The sequence below is a fragment of the Hylaeus anthracinus genome, unplaced genomic scaffold, assembly GCF_026225885.1.
Source record: "Hylaeus anthracinus isolate JK02 unplaced genomic scaffold, UHH_iyHylAnth1.0_haploid 12002, whole genome shotgun sequence".
Classification (NCBI taxonomy): domain Eukaryota; kingdom Metazoa; phylum Arthropoda; class Insecta; order Hymenoptera; family Colletidae; genus Hylaeus; species Hylaeus anthracinus.
The window spans coordinates 1,855,993-1,872,293 of NW_026534349.1; the positions used below are offsets into that span (position 1 = coordinate 1,855,993).

General features: G+C 47.0%; 1 long non-coding RNA gene across 1 annotated transcript; it reads right to left on the reverse strand.

Annotated features, from left to right (window-relative positions):
• Positions 1 to 202: 202 nt before the first annotated feature.
• Positions 203 to 7,075, reverse strand: LOC128891575 (uncharacterized). The gene is made up of 2 exons (XR_008460863.1): positions 5,918 to 7,075; positions 203 to 1,038 (listed from the first exon to the last, which is right to left on the reverse strand). It is a non-coding gene; the product is annotated as an uncharacterized LOC128891575 (long non-coding RNA).
• Between the last annotated feature and the right edge of the window lie 9,226 nt (positions 7,076 to 16,301).

The following is a 16,301-nucleotide window of genomic DNA, read 5'->3' on the forward strand; positions in this document are numbered from 1 at the left end:
CGGGATTAAGCAATTTGCAGGAGTACCTTCTGGTCTAACCACAGACCGGTCATAGGTTTCCCCAGGCACAATTGGGCCAGCCATAAAGCCATCTTCTCCTTGCTCGGGGCGTCCCGGCGAAGCTGAAGCGGAGATGGTCTGAATTCTCATTTAGATGAAAAGTTTGAAATGGCCAATAAAAGATAAATAACTTTCGGTCTGCTGTTTGTCCAATCGCAATTAAAATCTGTATTAATTACATCAATCAAATGAAATTTCACGCTGAACGAACTAAGTTCTCTTCCTATCTGCTCCACAAGCATTTATATTCTTGTGAATGGTTATCTGGAAAGGTATTTTCCTCAAACAGCCCACCTCTGCACGATGTAATCCTCCGTTCCAAGTAGACAAGAAGAGAAGAGTGGCTGCGTCTAAGCTAAATGCGACTAAAGCGATAATTTTAAGAATAGAAAAAGCTTGTCTCTTCTACGTTAAGATAAAGAAAGCATCTCGAGATACAAAGTCTGGCGGTCCATTAACTTTTACAGAGCAAGCGTCTTACGGAGAAAGTTGATCGCTGATAAGGCGAACCTTTCTCGGTGGAAAGGGCTGAGAGCGTTAGAAGTGGAATGCTTTAAGATATTAGAAAAATGTACGTACACGATATTTAACGGGCTACATTTTCCCAAAATGTTTCTACATATTAGCACTGCCAAGGTCCCGGACTAAATTCCTAGAAAAAGGGATCAAGCAGGCGCATTGTTCCCATCTTTCCCCGATTCCTCCTAATCAGCTCCGAAACTCACCCGAGATCTTCGTTCCTCCTCGTCCAGCCGAATCCGGCATTGATTCACCAGTTGTCGGGGAAGTGGTCCAGGAAACAATTGTCACAGGCCCCTCGTTGTCTTTCCTCTTCGAGTGGAAGCCTCTGTGGACACGCCGAGGACAAACAGACACGATTCCCCAAAACGTGACGAAACTCAGGCCGTTGACATCGCACCGGATGACGGAATCTTCGCTGGTGGAAACGGAGAGTGCTACGTTTGATGTTCGACGAAGCTGAAAAGAGGCGCGCCGTTAGGTCGAACAGGTAAAGCTTCGTAGGCGGGGCGAGGGGTCCAGAGAAGGAACACGAAGGAAGAAAACGTCTCGAACGGTGGCCCGAACGACCCGGAGAACCGGAAACGGTTCTCATGAGCTGCCAGTTCAATTATCAGCGAGCCCGTGAGCCACGAGTCCTCGGTTAATTAGGTTCCGCCGCTATCTCTTACATTTCGGTGAGTAACGAGCTCGAGAAAAGGAATGGAGGAGAGGCAAACGCATCCGGTAAATCTCTGGGGAGCGTTCCATCGGCACGGACGGGTCGAACTCGATCAGAAGATCGACGAAGAAACGAAAGAAACTTAATAATTGTAAGAGTCTAAGAGAAAAAAATAAGACACAGAGATTCGAAGCCACGATCCTCGGATCCACAGTCAACCGCTTTTCCTACGCGATCAATTCCGATTTCATAATCTGGTCTTTCTACATGGGATGTGAGTCGTTGCTCCCGAGAGTCGTCTAACGTATGTAGCGTATCAGCGTAGACGAATTTACCTGAGAAAACATGAACTATTCAAGAGTTACCAACTAAGCTAAAGCTCGTGCTACAATTTCGGGGTCTGCTCTAGGACCATGAAGCAACACTTCATCCTCGCGATTCCTAACCACCGACGGCCGTCTGTCCTCGGAAACGTTCCCCAGCTGTGTTATCAATCGCCAACCGCGGTATTCCTGACACGCACGCGCTTCGACACGCGAGGCAAACCGATAGCGTCGTCCGGCGATCAACTATTCCAGGCCAGATGAATTATCGACCCAATACTCCTTCTATTTCAGAAACGTTCGCCTCGTGCGCGCGCCCTTACCAATGCATTCTCCGTTTACTCTCCATTGTATCGGCGGCGCATATCGCGATACGGTTATCATTCATCGATGGCTAACAGTACCCCGAGGACTGTTGCCAGGATAGGAGTGCCTGCGCCTGGACCGTGCTTATATACCTGCCTCCTCTCGATCCTATCGCGGCTATACTGACTAGTACCTGCTGATATTTTACTGTCAACCGATGCTTCCGAACCGTTGTCCTGGGATCAGATTGCCTACCGACACTGGCTACCGAGAATTACGAACGATACCTCGCGTTTTCTTCCCTGCGTGATTCTTTTCCCGCTCAAGGAACGCGAAGAGCCTTCCTGCGTAGACCGCGAAGCAAATCAGAATCGAGAGGTCGCATGGGTGACGATGGAGACTGCTAAGTAGATACCCAGAGGTTCACGTGTCGGAGGGAACGAGAGAGCTAGAAGCCGTGACGTGCTAGCTTCGTCGAACGAACCGGCCGCTGCTATTCTAATTTAACTCCCTCATCAACGGCTGACTAGTCAGACTCAATCTGCTTACTATGCGATCGTCCATGACTTCTCACGAGCTACCGGGAACGATTTGTAAAACTGCGCGTATCGAACGAGAGTTTGGACGTAATAGCAACGGATTTTCATCCAAGTGACCCTAACTCTGATAATTCACGTCTAAAAGGAACATAAACATAGCAGTAGCAGTAGTAGACCGAAGTAGACCTTGATACTGTTATATGAATTACACCGAACGCCTTCGTACGTATTCTTTATGATCGAACGTTTTCAAATAGGCTCTAAACACGACAGCCTATGGCCGACTTAAATCCGAGCTGTTTGTGGTCAGAAGAGATCAAAGTGTACTTCCTCGTGGCCGTAAATGATAGCTTCTAAATAAGTCCCAATAAATTATAAATGTTTACTGGGACGTGTAACTGAACTGAAATTCTCATCTAAACACGCCTCTGATAAACAGAAATATTCCGAAATGTTCCTATCCGATTATATCCATGAATCTAATGAACAAAAATTAACAACTACGTTCTATAGAATTTGATCGAGTAGCAATTATTCGATTCTATCGGAAAAAAAAAGACTTTGTCCGAGAATGCCGTCTCCGACTGGCTTATGATCAACGAATGCGCACTTCGAAGGAAGTAAACGGGAGAAAAATCGAAGAAAAAGGTCGCGGAGGAAGGCAGTTCGTCTACGGGACGCGCATAATTACGAGATCACGTCTATGGAAGGCGTCTTCGTCGCGTCTGGTGTCTGTTGATGTTACCTAAGGGCTTTCAGGTTCATTGTCGCGTTGTGTGAACTCTCCTTTGTTTACTCGCAAGCGAGCGTCCTGAAACGTCGGCGTGCTTATCACCGCTCGATCTGTACGACGTCTTTCCTCCGGTCTCCTGGCTAACGAACTGAATTCCGTTGTCCCTGATGAGCTTCGTGTTCTTTCCATCCGAAAACGGTACACAGAATCAACGCGACGCAATTAGACAGCCTGCGATCGGTTGTGTCAATTTTTAGGAACGTTTGCGAGATTTACGAAATTGACGCGCGACTGGGATGTCGTTACATTCATTATTGTAGAAAACTGTAGGCGATTAGAAAGCAATTTTTCAGTACAATAGGACGAAGGAGCGTGATTTATCTATGTAAGGAAACCGTGCAGCTGATATCGTAAAATGTTCGATTCGGTCGACTTCGCACGGTCGCGGTGGCCTCGGTTTGAAAATAAAAAAATTCGTCGTTCCAGGTCGAGATTAGTATGAAGGTCGAGCGCATCTCGAGCAGTGCTCCTAATGTCGAAGCGTTTTAGAAATGCGCGTAACGGCCTAGATTCGATCTAACGGAGCGACCAACTGTGTCCCTCTCGTTCTCTCCCTCGCCTCGACTTTGTCATACTCGACGAGCTCGTAATATCTAACGGTTTGAATGTATAGATCGTACACGAACGGGATATAATTTGCTGCACCTATGGCCGTCAATCTTGACATGCGGACAGCTGAGTCGGTCGATTAACTCACGGCGGAGAGTTATCGGAACGTTTAACGGGGTGTAATTCTTTTAATTGTAAATTAAGCAAAAGTTGTACGAAAGCGTCAATTCCTGACCAACTACCAATTCTATTTTATTTGTTGTTGCTGTATAGAAGTCATTTTTTTCATTCTAATTTTAAATTAAACAAGTAATAACTCGTAATCACCACTAGTCACCATTTTAAGTGTCTACATAGTCGAGTCATCAGTGTTCAACGAAAAGGTTTTCCGTTCCCTTTTTAACGTTTTCAGTACGATTTTCGCCATCGTTTCAACATCCTGTACAATTCTCGTAATTATAAAACTTAATGTAATCCTCGCCGAAGATTGGAAGTCATTTTGTTACAGCCCTTCGATACACCGGGAGACCGCGAGCATATCGCAACGAAACGGGACTTGAGTCCCATTAATTTCGCCTTAAGAACGGCGAGTATTTATGCCTTACCATTAAACAATTACGTGGATATAAGCGGTAAGTGGTTTTTTACTCACGAATTATAGGGAAATTCACCAATGAGCGTGGAGCTGCGATTGAGATTACCACGCTCTCCACGAGTGTCCTTTATCAAAAGGATTTCCTTAATTACCCAGATCCAGAACGGGGCAATTAGAAGCGAACATTGAGGGAAGGCGGTTCGTTAAACAGATGCTTTCCTTGCCCACTAGTTTACTATACGCGAGATAGCAGCGTTTAACTGCTGCCACTAGAAGTACTTTCTTACCGCTCCCCATTAATATTAGTAGTTCAAGATATTTGTACAAATCGGTGGGTTCTTAAACGATGGAGTAAATGTTTCTTTCCTCGAGCCGCTCGCGCAGTAATAGAATAATAGAACCGGATCGAGTCAGTCTATAAATACGGGGTGTTCTTCAAGCACTGCACAAATCGATTAACAAGCAGTCACATAAAAATTGTAACACTACTGACGATTAGTATTTGGCTATTCCTTCTTATTAATTTTATATACCATTATACGAAAGCTACATTTGTATTTATGCATTCCACGATATTTAGTTGAATTTATATTATAAAGGGAATTTCAAGAAATAATGTACATTATTTCGTCGCATTTCTCAACTTTCATGGAGTTAATCGATTTGTCCAATGAACGGCTCGAATGTTTGACTTGCAATCACTAAATTAGTATATACGAAGAATTAATTATTCGAAACGTTAAGCTTGGAATTAGACCTGAAGAAGATCCCCACGAATCGTCACTTTTCCGAAAACGTATTCTACATTTGCCTTTCACCGTTTTATTTTAAAAAATCACCAAACTTTCTGTGGACAAAGTCGCAGGAAAAGACTAGCACTACCGCCGCGAAGAGATGAAAACGTTAATACCAATTAACTCGTAATCATCCTCGGCGATTTTAACGTCGTTGCGATATTCCTCGACGCTCGCCGCCGCTTCAGGCGCCGATAAGCCGAGCGTGTCTTCCATCGCGATTAGCTGCGTTTCGCGAAATTAATTACCAGCCGTTTACTTTATTGATTTTTCGGATGGCGGGATAATTCATCGTCCGCTCGCGGTCGCGATTAATCTTGCTAGCGGCTAATTCATCGCGTTACAGTGGGCGCATTAATCTTCCAAGTTACGACCCGACCGGCAATTCCGCAAACGTAAGAGGAGTTAGCGGCCATTAACGTGGCGAACCAGATCACTACAATGCGCGTCTAATCGCCTGTACATTAATTAGCCGAGTGCCGTAACAGCCACGACGAGCGAACCTCGAGATTGCGCCCCGAATTACCCGCGACGCTGGATCCCGCTAAGAAACCGAAGAAAGAAGATGAATCGCGCGTTAAGGGGGAACATCTATTTTCTCGCGTAGAGGGATCGGGCCGAAAGTCTGCTGGCAGATGCCAGTGACACCGCAGAACACGGGTGGATTCACCGATGATGATACGGAAGTCATTTTCCGCAAGGTTAAAACGCACGCGTTGACTCGAGGTTCGGTATTGGAAATATTCGTAGATCTTCGAATAAACTTCTGTACGTATACCTGGTTAATTATTGCCTAATGTCACGTGGAACCGTTGGTCCAGTGTCCCGAGTTTCCCACCGGTTTGTCAGCTGGAATCGCCATAGAGTATCCGAGATGGGCTTGCGGCTCTTCCTGAAGGGACGAACTCGACGTCTGCCACCCTCGACACCGTTTGATGAATTAATCAGGGAAACCATCGGTCGGTTACCGAGGACACGACGATTGCGAGTGGGAGTGGGGATGAAATTTCTGGAATTCGCTCGTGACCCTTCCGCGCACCGAGGCGAATTAATTCCTGGAAATCCGCGACGACCGGTTACAAATATTTACTACGCGAGCTTGACTTTGGCTAAACTAACGACGATACAGCTTTGTTTTGCTTTTCGTGTGCTGGGTTTTTGTATCCGTACTGGCAAACACGGTTTATTCTTAGAATTTTTGGTAAATGTTAAAGTTTGTAAACCCGCCGCAAATTCGAAAATACAAAAGAAAATTAAATGAACTGCATGATGATAACTGTATATGATATAACATTCGCGAATACTCCAGCAAATTTTCTAAAAATGATCTTCATCGTAAACGAACATCTGAATAGCTTCTGTGCGTCTTTAGTGATTCGAATGGGCGATACGGATTTAGCCAGTGCTCTGATATATTTAGCATGGGAAAGATTGTATCGGGACTGGTTAAACCGGCGCGTCCGATATAATGATTATGCGCCGTCGTCGGCGGAAAAATTCGATTCGGACGCCTCATAAACCGGCTTCGATAAGTCCACGGAGGAGCCGTTTTAACGGGGACGCGGAGAATCGTCCGGGCGTCGTTAGTCCTCGTGGGATTCCACCAGGTATCGTTCTCCTTCTCCCCTTTCCCACCGGCTTCTCGGCCAGAGACGGCACTGTTTCGCACGAGTAAACGACGATAATAATTATCCGCGGCTAATGCGCGCTCCTTTCGACGACAATGCGTCTTCTAAGAGTAGGGTAATGTATCAGGTCATTCCAGGAGGAAGCTCTTTACCTTCCCTGTGCCTCTCCGAACTGTGTAACACTTTTTTACCGTGGTGGCAGCTGCAATTACCATGCGAGTTGGAAGCCTGATATTTTGCAATACGAGAACGAAACAAGCAATCTCTACGTGTAGAAAAATACTTATCGAAATGTCCTCGAAAACAACTTCCCTCAAAGAATCATCCTACCAAACGAGCGAACAACGTACACGATCTATCGAAAAGGACCCAAACCAGTTACGAGTAAAAAAAAAAGAATAGCGCGCAAATGTATCTATGGTAAGCACAGGCATTATTGGATCGACTAATTATCTCGATAGAGTCCAGTCCCGATAGTGTCACGCGTTCAGGCTGGCGACGCGATAGCTAATGTCAGAGAGCAGAACCATGGATAGGACGACAATTATTTTTTCCTTGATAACGTTGCGCAGATTGCTCTCTCGCCGATAAGCATCATCCTGGCGGTTCCTGTTTCTCACGTTTCCACTTAAGGACCCCTCGGGGACTTGAGCGAGTATCGTGCGGGGACGTCGTACTTTACGCGTTTCCGTGCACTTCCACACGGCAGAGCGCAATTACGTTTATTATGCTCCGGTTCGGAGCAGTCTCCACGCGGAAACGGGCAGACATCGACGATTCTTCTCGATTCGAGCGCCCTTCAAATTCGAAGTTCTAGATGTCTGGTGTACACCGTCTACTTCGAAAACTATCGTTGACTCGCACTCGCTAACACCGAAGACATTGCAGCGTTTCAAGTAAGCTTCAATTATCGAAGCAGGCAAAGTGTCAACGCAACGTCGTTTCCGACGATGACCACACAAGACGTTCGAAACGTTGCATCGTAATAAGCATTCTTCGATGAAGAAACATCGCCGTAGACCAAGCCATTAATTAACCTAAGCATACCGAGCACGATGACTACAAATAACCTCTCTACATTGATGAATAGATCTAGCGTTGCGTTAAACTAGACTAACAGTAACTTCGGGACGTTATTAATCTGACAAGGCTTCCAGGACTGGATGGCAAGATGAAAATCGCAGTCATCGCGGCATACGAAGAGTCCTTGCCGCGTAACTTCTCGAAGCCTTTTGAACCCTCGTTCCTCGACCCACCCTCAAGGATAGCAACTGGCAGATGCTCCCTCGTCATCAGGAGAACCTTATTTAAATCCCTACCAGCGACAAGCGACTTTCATCTTCTCTCCTACCTCCGTCTACGTACATCTGTCCAGTTTTTTATCGATCTCGCGCCATACGTTACGAGGCTCGTCTCGACTGAACGTTCCGAGCTGCGTCAGGATCCCCCTGGTCACGTGACACGGCCAACGCGACGGATTAATGATCGCACACCCGAGGCTAATTGATTTTAATTTCAATCTCACCTCTGTGCACCACCGATCGACCCCTTCGGGGCCTTCGAGATCTTCTGGGTGTTCTTCGGGGCTCGCTAGACGTCTCCGTCGCTTCTTCGCGGCACTCTTTATTTTTCGACTTGGCGCATGCACGCTTGTTAAAGCGCCCGTTCTCTCGGTCCGCGTGTCGCGGAAAGATGGCTCGAAAATCGTCGTCGTTAGAGTGCGCTTAATTTGTTGTTGGTGTTCCGGGGGTGAAGTAGCGACAGAGTGACGTTAAATTGCGACGATACACGACGTTGTATGAATTTACCATTTTGGTATTGTTGCGTGACGAATTAAAATTCCTAAATTAAAGGATTAATCTCACGCGTGCAATGTTGTGTAATCAACCAATGGAAAACACCTGGCCAGAAATTGCAACGCGACCCATCCACTTTCCTCCTTCGATTGCCTGCCTCCCTTCTCGACCCTTCGCGTTTCATTTTCCCTTATCCTGGCCGGACTTTGTTTCATTCCTCGGCCTGTTATTCGCTTTTCTGTTGCTTAATTATACATCGTACGACTGCGGCGGGTTCTTGCCTCGGCTCACCCTGTCATTCTGACATCAAGATCTCCTCTTCTCCGTCCAGCCGTGGACATAATGATCCTTCCGCGGCAACAGGCGTCGCTCGATTTTTCCCCGATTCCGCGTCTAATTCTATCTGTGAAATCCCTCTAAGACAAGTATCCGGTAGCTGATTACCCTTCGCGAACCATAACACGCACATCGTACAGAGAACTCGTTCCGAGCGTCTGTTCTGTTGGCCGAAGGAGAAGGAACAGGCCGCTGGGGCCACGATGGAAAAGAGGCGAACGGGGTGAAGAAGGCGTACCGCGCGGCAGGGGAACGCGAAAGAAGAAGAAGAATAAGAGGAGGAGGAGGAGGAGCGAGAAGAGGAACAAGAAGACACGGGCGTAGAAAAGCCGAGGCGGTCATGGTCCGATAAGCGGGAATCTACGCACGCAGAAGACACTTTGCGCGAGGCAATCTGATCTAAATATAGCTCGGCTCGCTTCTAAAATTATTACGTTATCCTAGTTACCTGTCGTCCCGTCATACCTGGCCTCGCTCGCTCCGAACGGCTAGTGTTGTGGGAAACACGCGCAGGAATACGAAACGACACTCCTACGATCGCGTTTCCTTTCGTACGCGCTTCCGAGCTCCCTACAGGAATCTACAGGAAACGTCCTTTTGGTACCGAGACAGAGGAATACGCGAATATTATCAATTGACCAAATAATGAGGTTCGTAACACCAGTAACATTGAACCTAAGAGCAACACTTCTTGCAACTGCTCTAGACTAGAGTTTCACGTGGGCTCCAAGTACTTGGCTCAATGAAGCGTTCTCCTCTATTTTCGTTTGGGTAACGATCCCTTGGTGAAACCTTGTCAATCAATTTCCAATGTAAACACAACACCTTCGCGCCATTAATTCACGACGAATAGTGTCCTCGCGTTAATTCCCACGGCATGTAGAATCTAAACGGCGATCGAGGCGAGCCAGTCGCGTCGTTTTATTGTTTCCTTTTCACCCCTGGGGAAGCGTAAATCTTGCGGGCCGTCGTCTCCGCTAGATCCTCTCGATGACGTGCTCGTACCTGGACATCGTGATTCACACACGCCGATGGGTACGCGGATAATTATTGCCGGTGCAATTAGGTGCACCTACAGTGCACCGTCGATTGACTCGCAGCTCAGCCGTAGAGGGGCGGGGGCGGACTGGACGACGATTAATTATCCAGCGGTTGACGCGTCAGAATAAGTAATTGTCGTCCAGCTACGTTCCAAGCGCGACGTCCAACTGGAAGCGGCCGACCGTTGAAAGAAAATCGCCGCTCGTCGAGGAATAGAGGCGTCGGGTGATTTACCTAGTCGAGCGTAATCGGTGATGAATGGCAACCGCCGACGGGCCACGTTTCGTTAAAACCGCGGTAAGCGTTCACGGACGGCCGGCGGTATCATAATTAAAGGCGTGCATGCCGCCGCGAAAATCTGTTTATCGTACCGTTACCGTCGATAACGCGTCGACCTGACCGCGATATCCGCGTGCATTGTGCGTCCGGTGTCCTAGGATTAACCTTAAGCCGATAGTTACTATTGCTCTGTCGCTCTATCTTGTTCACGGCCTTCGTCACGCGGTAGCTTTTGACACGGCCAATACCGAAAATGCGTGTTAGTAGAGGTTCCGTCGTTATGGGACAGCCAATAGAGCTGCCTCGCCAACTCCGGAGATTAGCAACCGGGAACGTGCAGATTTTACCGGCTTCGAGAAAGCCTTTGACGCCGCCAGTCGCTCCGTTTTAATCGCCAGACAATCGTAACTAGGAATTTATGGCAACATGTTGCAACACGCTTCTACCTAGATGAATAGAGTTAGGTGATCAAGTTCAATGACCACGTAAAATTCAAGGAACATCTGGACTTTGCATCTAATGCCTATTTCAGGCCTGATGCTCGTTCTATTTATTACTGATACGTCTACCTTGCAACCGACCAGTGATTATCCGTGGATGACTTGAAAATATTCGACACGGTCAAGTCTGAAAGGCACGCAAGTCGGTTGCAAGTGGAGCTACGCGCTTTAAGCTCTTTGTGTCGAGAAAACCAGCTCGCATGCTAACGCATTACATTTATATTACGACGACGGAACAGATTCGCGAGCCACAATGGCCAAAGCAAACAAAGACCGAGCAAAACTGTCCGAATGAAAAGAAAATATCCGCGCAGATTTCAAAGGAGAAGCAAAAACGAGGGAAAACTCGCCGCTGTGAACGTACCGCGTGACAAAGAGGAAAAGGCTCCCCTTCGATTTAGTTTCCACGCTCCCTTTTCCTCGACATTTGCCGTTTGCCCGCGGCGTTTCGTTACGTTTATGTCCCAGAGTTTCCTCATTCCGGCGAAGGAACATCAGCAACGCAGCAGTGGGTTTATCTAAACCGAAGACCAAGGGCAGACACTTCAGGGTGAAACCTGGTAACGTGTCCCAGAGATGATGGACGACACGATTAGGTGCACGCTGAGCATAGACACTGCGAACCGTGTAAGTTCCGTGACTAATGAACGACAAAGCTATGATAAAAACTGACAATGAGTTACGCGAACAATATTTAGTTTGTCGAATGAAAATAAGAACGTTTTCAATTGTAAAATCGAGTGATTTCACAATGGAGGAATACAAACCGAATGAACCGACGGAAATAAATTTCCACGCGTTGATCTCATCCGTTATTTATCATTCGAATAAAATTTTGCCTGCAACATCCGTTTCGTCGTTGCACGCAGGTGTCTTTCTCGGAAATTGACGCTCGTGCGTCTCTTCATTTCACTTGTTCCCCGCAGCGGGAAATATTTTATTGGAGATTCTCGGAACATAGAAATAAAAGAGCTAACGCGTATGGACTGGCAATTACGCGATGAGTTGTTGGTTGAACAATTCGCACCTTCGGTTTCGTGCGTTCTGCGAGGACAAGCGTGATTTTGTTCTCGTTAGGAAATGGATGGCTATGCTTTGAACGGGGCATTCGCGCTCTGCCACGCGTTGAAATCACCAGGGCGACGTTTTTATTAATTCCATCGAACGATGGTCGAACTCTGAGCTGTATAGCGATCGCAGGAAACGTTCCATCTCCTTGCAGAGCTGTTAAATCGTGGAATTCCAGGAGTGATTAAAATTTCTAGGGACTGAACGGTCCCGTGGACCAAGAGTCGTCGGAGGGTAGCGGTTTTATAGAGTTCGCAGCGTCGACGTCCCACGGAAATGCGACGACGCAACAATTTCGTTTTAGTGCACCTTTTAATTTCCTATATCCTATGGAATGCCAGCGAGATTTTACGATGAGAAGCTAATCTCGCGCGAAAAGAACGCCACAATCCGCAGAATGCAAAACGGTATAATAACCTCGACGCTACGAGGGAAGAATATACCAAAGGGAGTTAAACTGTCGTTGACTCGAACGTGATTAACATATGTGCCTGTAAAGTGTAATAACATAATACAAAATCATGCGAAATAATAATCCGCGTTCGAGTTCTCATTTCGCGTTGCGCCCAAAGCAATTAAGCTTCATTTAGCGATAGAGACGGTTTATTGACCGCGATATCCGGCCGGGACGCCTTTTTTCTCCATTAATATCAACATTTCGAACTATTCGAGGAGGTGAACTACTGTTACCAGACGCACTTTTCTTGTTTACGATTGGAAATAGCGCGGATGGTTTAGAGAGGGGATGCCTGTTACGACAAGCAGGGGATAGTGTTGATTGAGTTCGGCGATGGGAAAACGAGACAGTGAAAAACGAGTGACAGAGAGGAGAGCTCTCGCGTCCCGCTGCGATAAAGAAGTAACCCCGATGACCGAGGACGCAGCAGACTCGTTAACCCCCGTGCTCCGCGAACGGTAACGACGCCAGCGCGAACGCTCTCGACGCCGAGACCCAGGCTAATCATTCCGACGCCGCACGACGATCGAACGCACGGACGGGGATCAAACTAATGACTGGATTCATCATGGGGTATAGAGACGGACGCCTGGGAAGCAACCTGTCCGCGATAGACGCGGTCAAGAGGTGTCCGAGAGATTATCCTTCCAGCCAACGGATGCTAATGCTCCTTTCGCTCCTCCCGCGGAAAAAAGAGAAACTCGACTAATTATTACTTCTTTATAGAGACGTAGCCCTGGCAAGTAACGGTCGGGACTTATATAGCAAGTGGAAGTAATTCAGCGATAAAATTACCCGTCCATTCAGCGACCGCGAAACGCTCGATGCGCGCTACTGGAAAAATTGAAAGCGTCGCTTTGGAGATGGGGAATCGTCGAGCTGCGAACGGACCAGGGATTTCATGAAATTAAATTGAATTGTGATGGAAATTAAATCGGAGGATGGTGCTCGCGCTTGTTGACTTCGTTGGATGGTTTTACTTCAAGGGTGTCCGAGGGATTCATGCTCCGGTGGTTCTTGCGCATCTCCGCAGAAAAAGAGAAACTCGAGCGATTATACATTTCTTCTTTATAGAGATGCACCTCTGTCAAGTAATGGTCGACGGTTAATCGTAAGCGGAAGTAATTTAGTAATAAAATTATCCTTTCATCGAACAGCGTTGGCAACGCGGTTTACGATGGGAATTCGCGCTTTTAACGCGCGGTTCGCGGCGACTCGTAAGTGGAGCGCGCATAATTGCGGAGCCGCGTAAATATCGTGTGTAATCGATCCAATGCGGAAGAGTCGTCGATGAACATAAATTCTTCATGCAGGGTTACCAACTTTTCTTGACGACAGTCGGACCGCGATCTTGTCGCGCCATCGATTATTTCGATTGGAATATTTTATAATGGCTGATTGGCGGCCCTCAATTCTGCTTGTTTCGATGATTTACGGAGATATATTTCATGGCTGCTTGCGTCAAAGTAACAAAATTTTTAATCAGGCTTTGAAAATAAACAACTCGCGCAAGATTTTTTATCCAGGTCTGGGTACATTTGTCACTAAGAAATATATTCCCCATTATTATTATTATTTCTTTCTTATAGGGGCGATACGTGTCGGATCAATCAAATAAAATGGCCTCCTCTAACGTCTCATTGCCCCGTGGTTAGATCAGCTTGGGAACTTGTCTAGTTTCCAAGACGTGACTCCCCTATTCATCAGCGTGTCCGTTCACCAAACACGCCCAAGACACTTTTCTACGGTAGACTATTTCGAGAGATCGATAGCGGGGCTTCTTTCCAGTGGCTAGGCTCCTGGAAGTCCGGAGTGTGGGATCGCGATGCTCCTGGCGGTTCGCCAGGAATCAGAAGGCGCCTACTTTCTGCCAGTTGCGATTTTCTGTGCCGTCCTACGAATGACAATCGTGAACAGTCCATTTCACGCGCGGCTCTATCTTGCCGCGATAGATTGCCAGTAATATCGAGCAGTTTCAGGGTTTCTCTGACGGTTATCCAACGATTTTCGTGAGCTAAGTTACTCTAGTCCGGGCGCAGACAAACGAGGGCATTTTTCGATTAGAGACACCTCCTTCAAATAAATGCAATGATATTTTACGTGAAACTAAATCGAATAATGCACGAATTGAATACAAAATTTATAAAATATTCCTCAAAATTAAACAAAGTACGAAGGAAAAGTACTTCGCATCAAGCAACGTCGTTCGTTTAATTTACTCATGCAGGAAAAGCGCTAAACACTTCGATCGAAAAGCAATGAATCACCCGAACACCGACTCGCACCGAAGTCAATTATTCGTTATCGTTCGCAACGATCGACTGATAAGAAACCTCCGCGAGAAGCAACGAAATAGGTCGCGAAGTACTGTAAACGTATTTTTCGTAGATCGATGAAAACCGTGATACCACCACTTCGCGTTCCACATACCAATGGCCATAACGTAGCAGCGGGAAGTAAAGTTCTTGGTAATTGCCAAGGGAAATTTTTCCCCCGTGAAAACCGCAAGTTGTACGAAAGGAAAATATGCGCAGTCTCGAATCCCCGAGTTCTCGGTCCCAGATTCAGTAGTGCCGCGTTCTAACGGGACGTGTATTTAAGTCTCCATTCACAGGACGGTTGTCCTTTCAACGGAACAAGCGTCAAGCCTCTGAGCCTTTAACCTCCGAGCTATACTCATTAGATTCTATTAAATGTACCGAACCTTCCTGGAATTCGCGTACACCGCGAACTCGCGCGGCTTTAACTTCTCCCGCAATTAGAAGGTTTCTCTGTTAACGGCTCGTTACGCTATAGGCTCGAGATAAATTCAGCTGGCAGTCGACATGCGACCCGTTATCCCGTAGGGCTCGCGAGGACTCGCAGACTTCTTTATTTTCGTCGTTCCTCGCCGTGATCCCTTTAACCCTTTCGCTGGCAATTTATTCGCGATCCAATGAAGCGATTTAATATTATTTTCCTTCCGTCAAGTTTCTTTGAACGATTCACTGTCCAATGTTATTTAGACAATCGATGAAAATATCTTCTTGCCTATAGAATTTCTACCGAACAGTGCTTGCTGACTCAGACTCGACTCGCTTCATATTAAATTTAACGCAATTCTTTCGCACTGCCAAGCTCGATCCAATCCATAGTATTTCCGTGCTCCCATCTCCGAATTGGACAATTCCGCGGACCATTTCTATTGGAACAAGTGGCTCGATGCCTAGCTACGGCAGACATAATTCAAGGAGAGAAGAGGACGCGCATGACTTCGTCGAGTCTTGAACCTCGAAGCTATAACCATTAGGTTCCATTAAATTCCTTCGATCCTGCTGGAACACACGAGGACTACCGGCAGTCGGGAGGTTAGCTCAGGACCGGCTTGGCATTCCTCGTCGAACATCGGCGTACATCGAGTGCTCGTCGTTTGGTCGATCTGTCTTTCCATGTCCGCGATGTTCTCCACTCGATCGGCTGCGTTCCGAGCGGAAACGCGACGGATTTATGCCCGTAATTCTCTTCGTTCCAATTAAGTTTCAGAATTTGTTGATAACGGTGATCTATGCTCGAGTGTATCCAGGTAGAAAGATGTCACCGGCGATGTCGCTACAAGCTGGTACAGAATCCTGCGTTATTGGAATTCTAACTTCCAAAGAGGATCTCAATTATGAAAGCGATTTAGATACTTGAAATTCATATCGTATCATCATCTTCATCTGAATTTTTCTAACGCGATGAAATAAATATTTTAGACAAATGACGCCATCGCAAAAGCCCACAGCAACGTGCGGTTTTTCGACGCTTCGCGTTTGTGCGTCGATGTCTCCGATTAAGTGGAGCATCGAGGTCTCCGTTCCGTGGTCGTCAGGAGCGCCCACTCGATGTAATTCGATAATTGATACGCCCTTCGCTGGCTTCGTTATACGGGAACGCGTTCGTAAGTAACGCCGACTGAGCGTACAAATTACTCTATGCGGCCAGGCGTCGCGGATTTTCCCTGTTACGTCGGCCCGCACGCGACGACGCCGGCAATCTCGATCAGGAAGTGGAAACGGGTTTCGCGTGGGCGGGTACA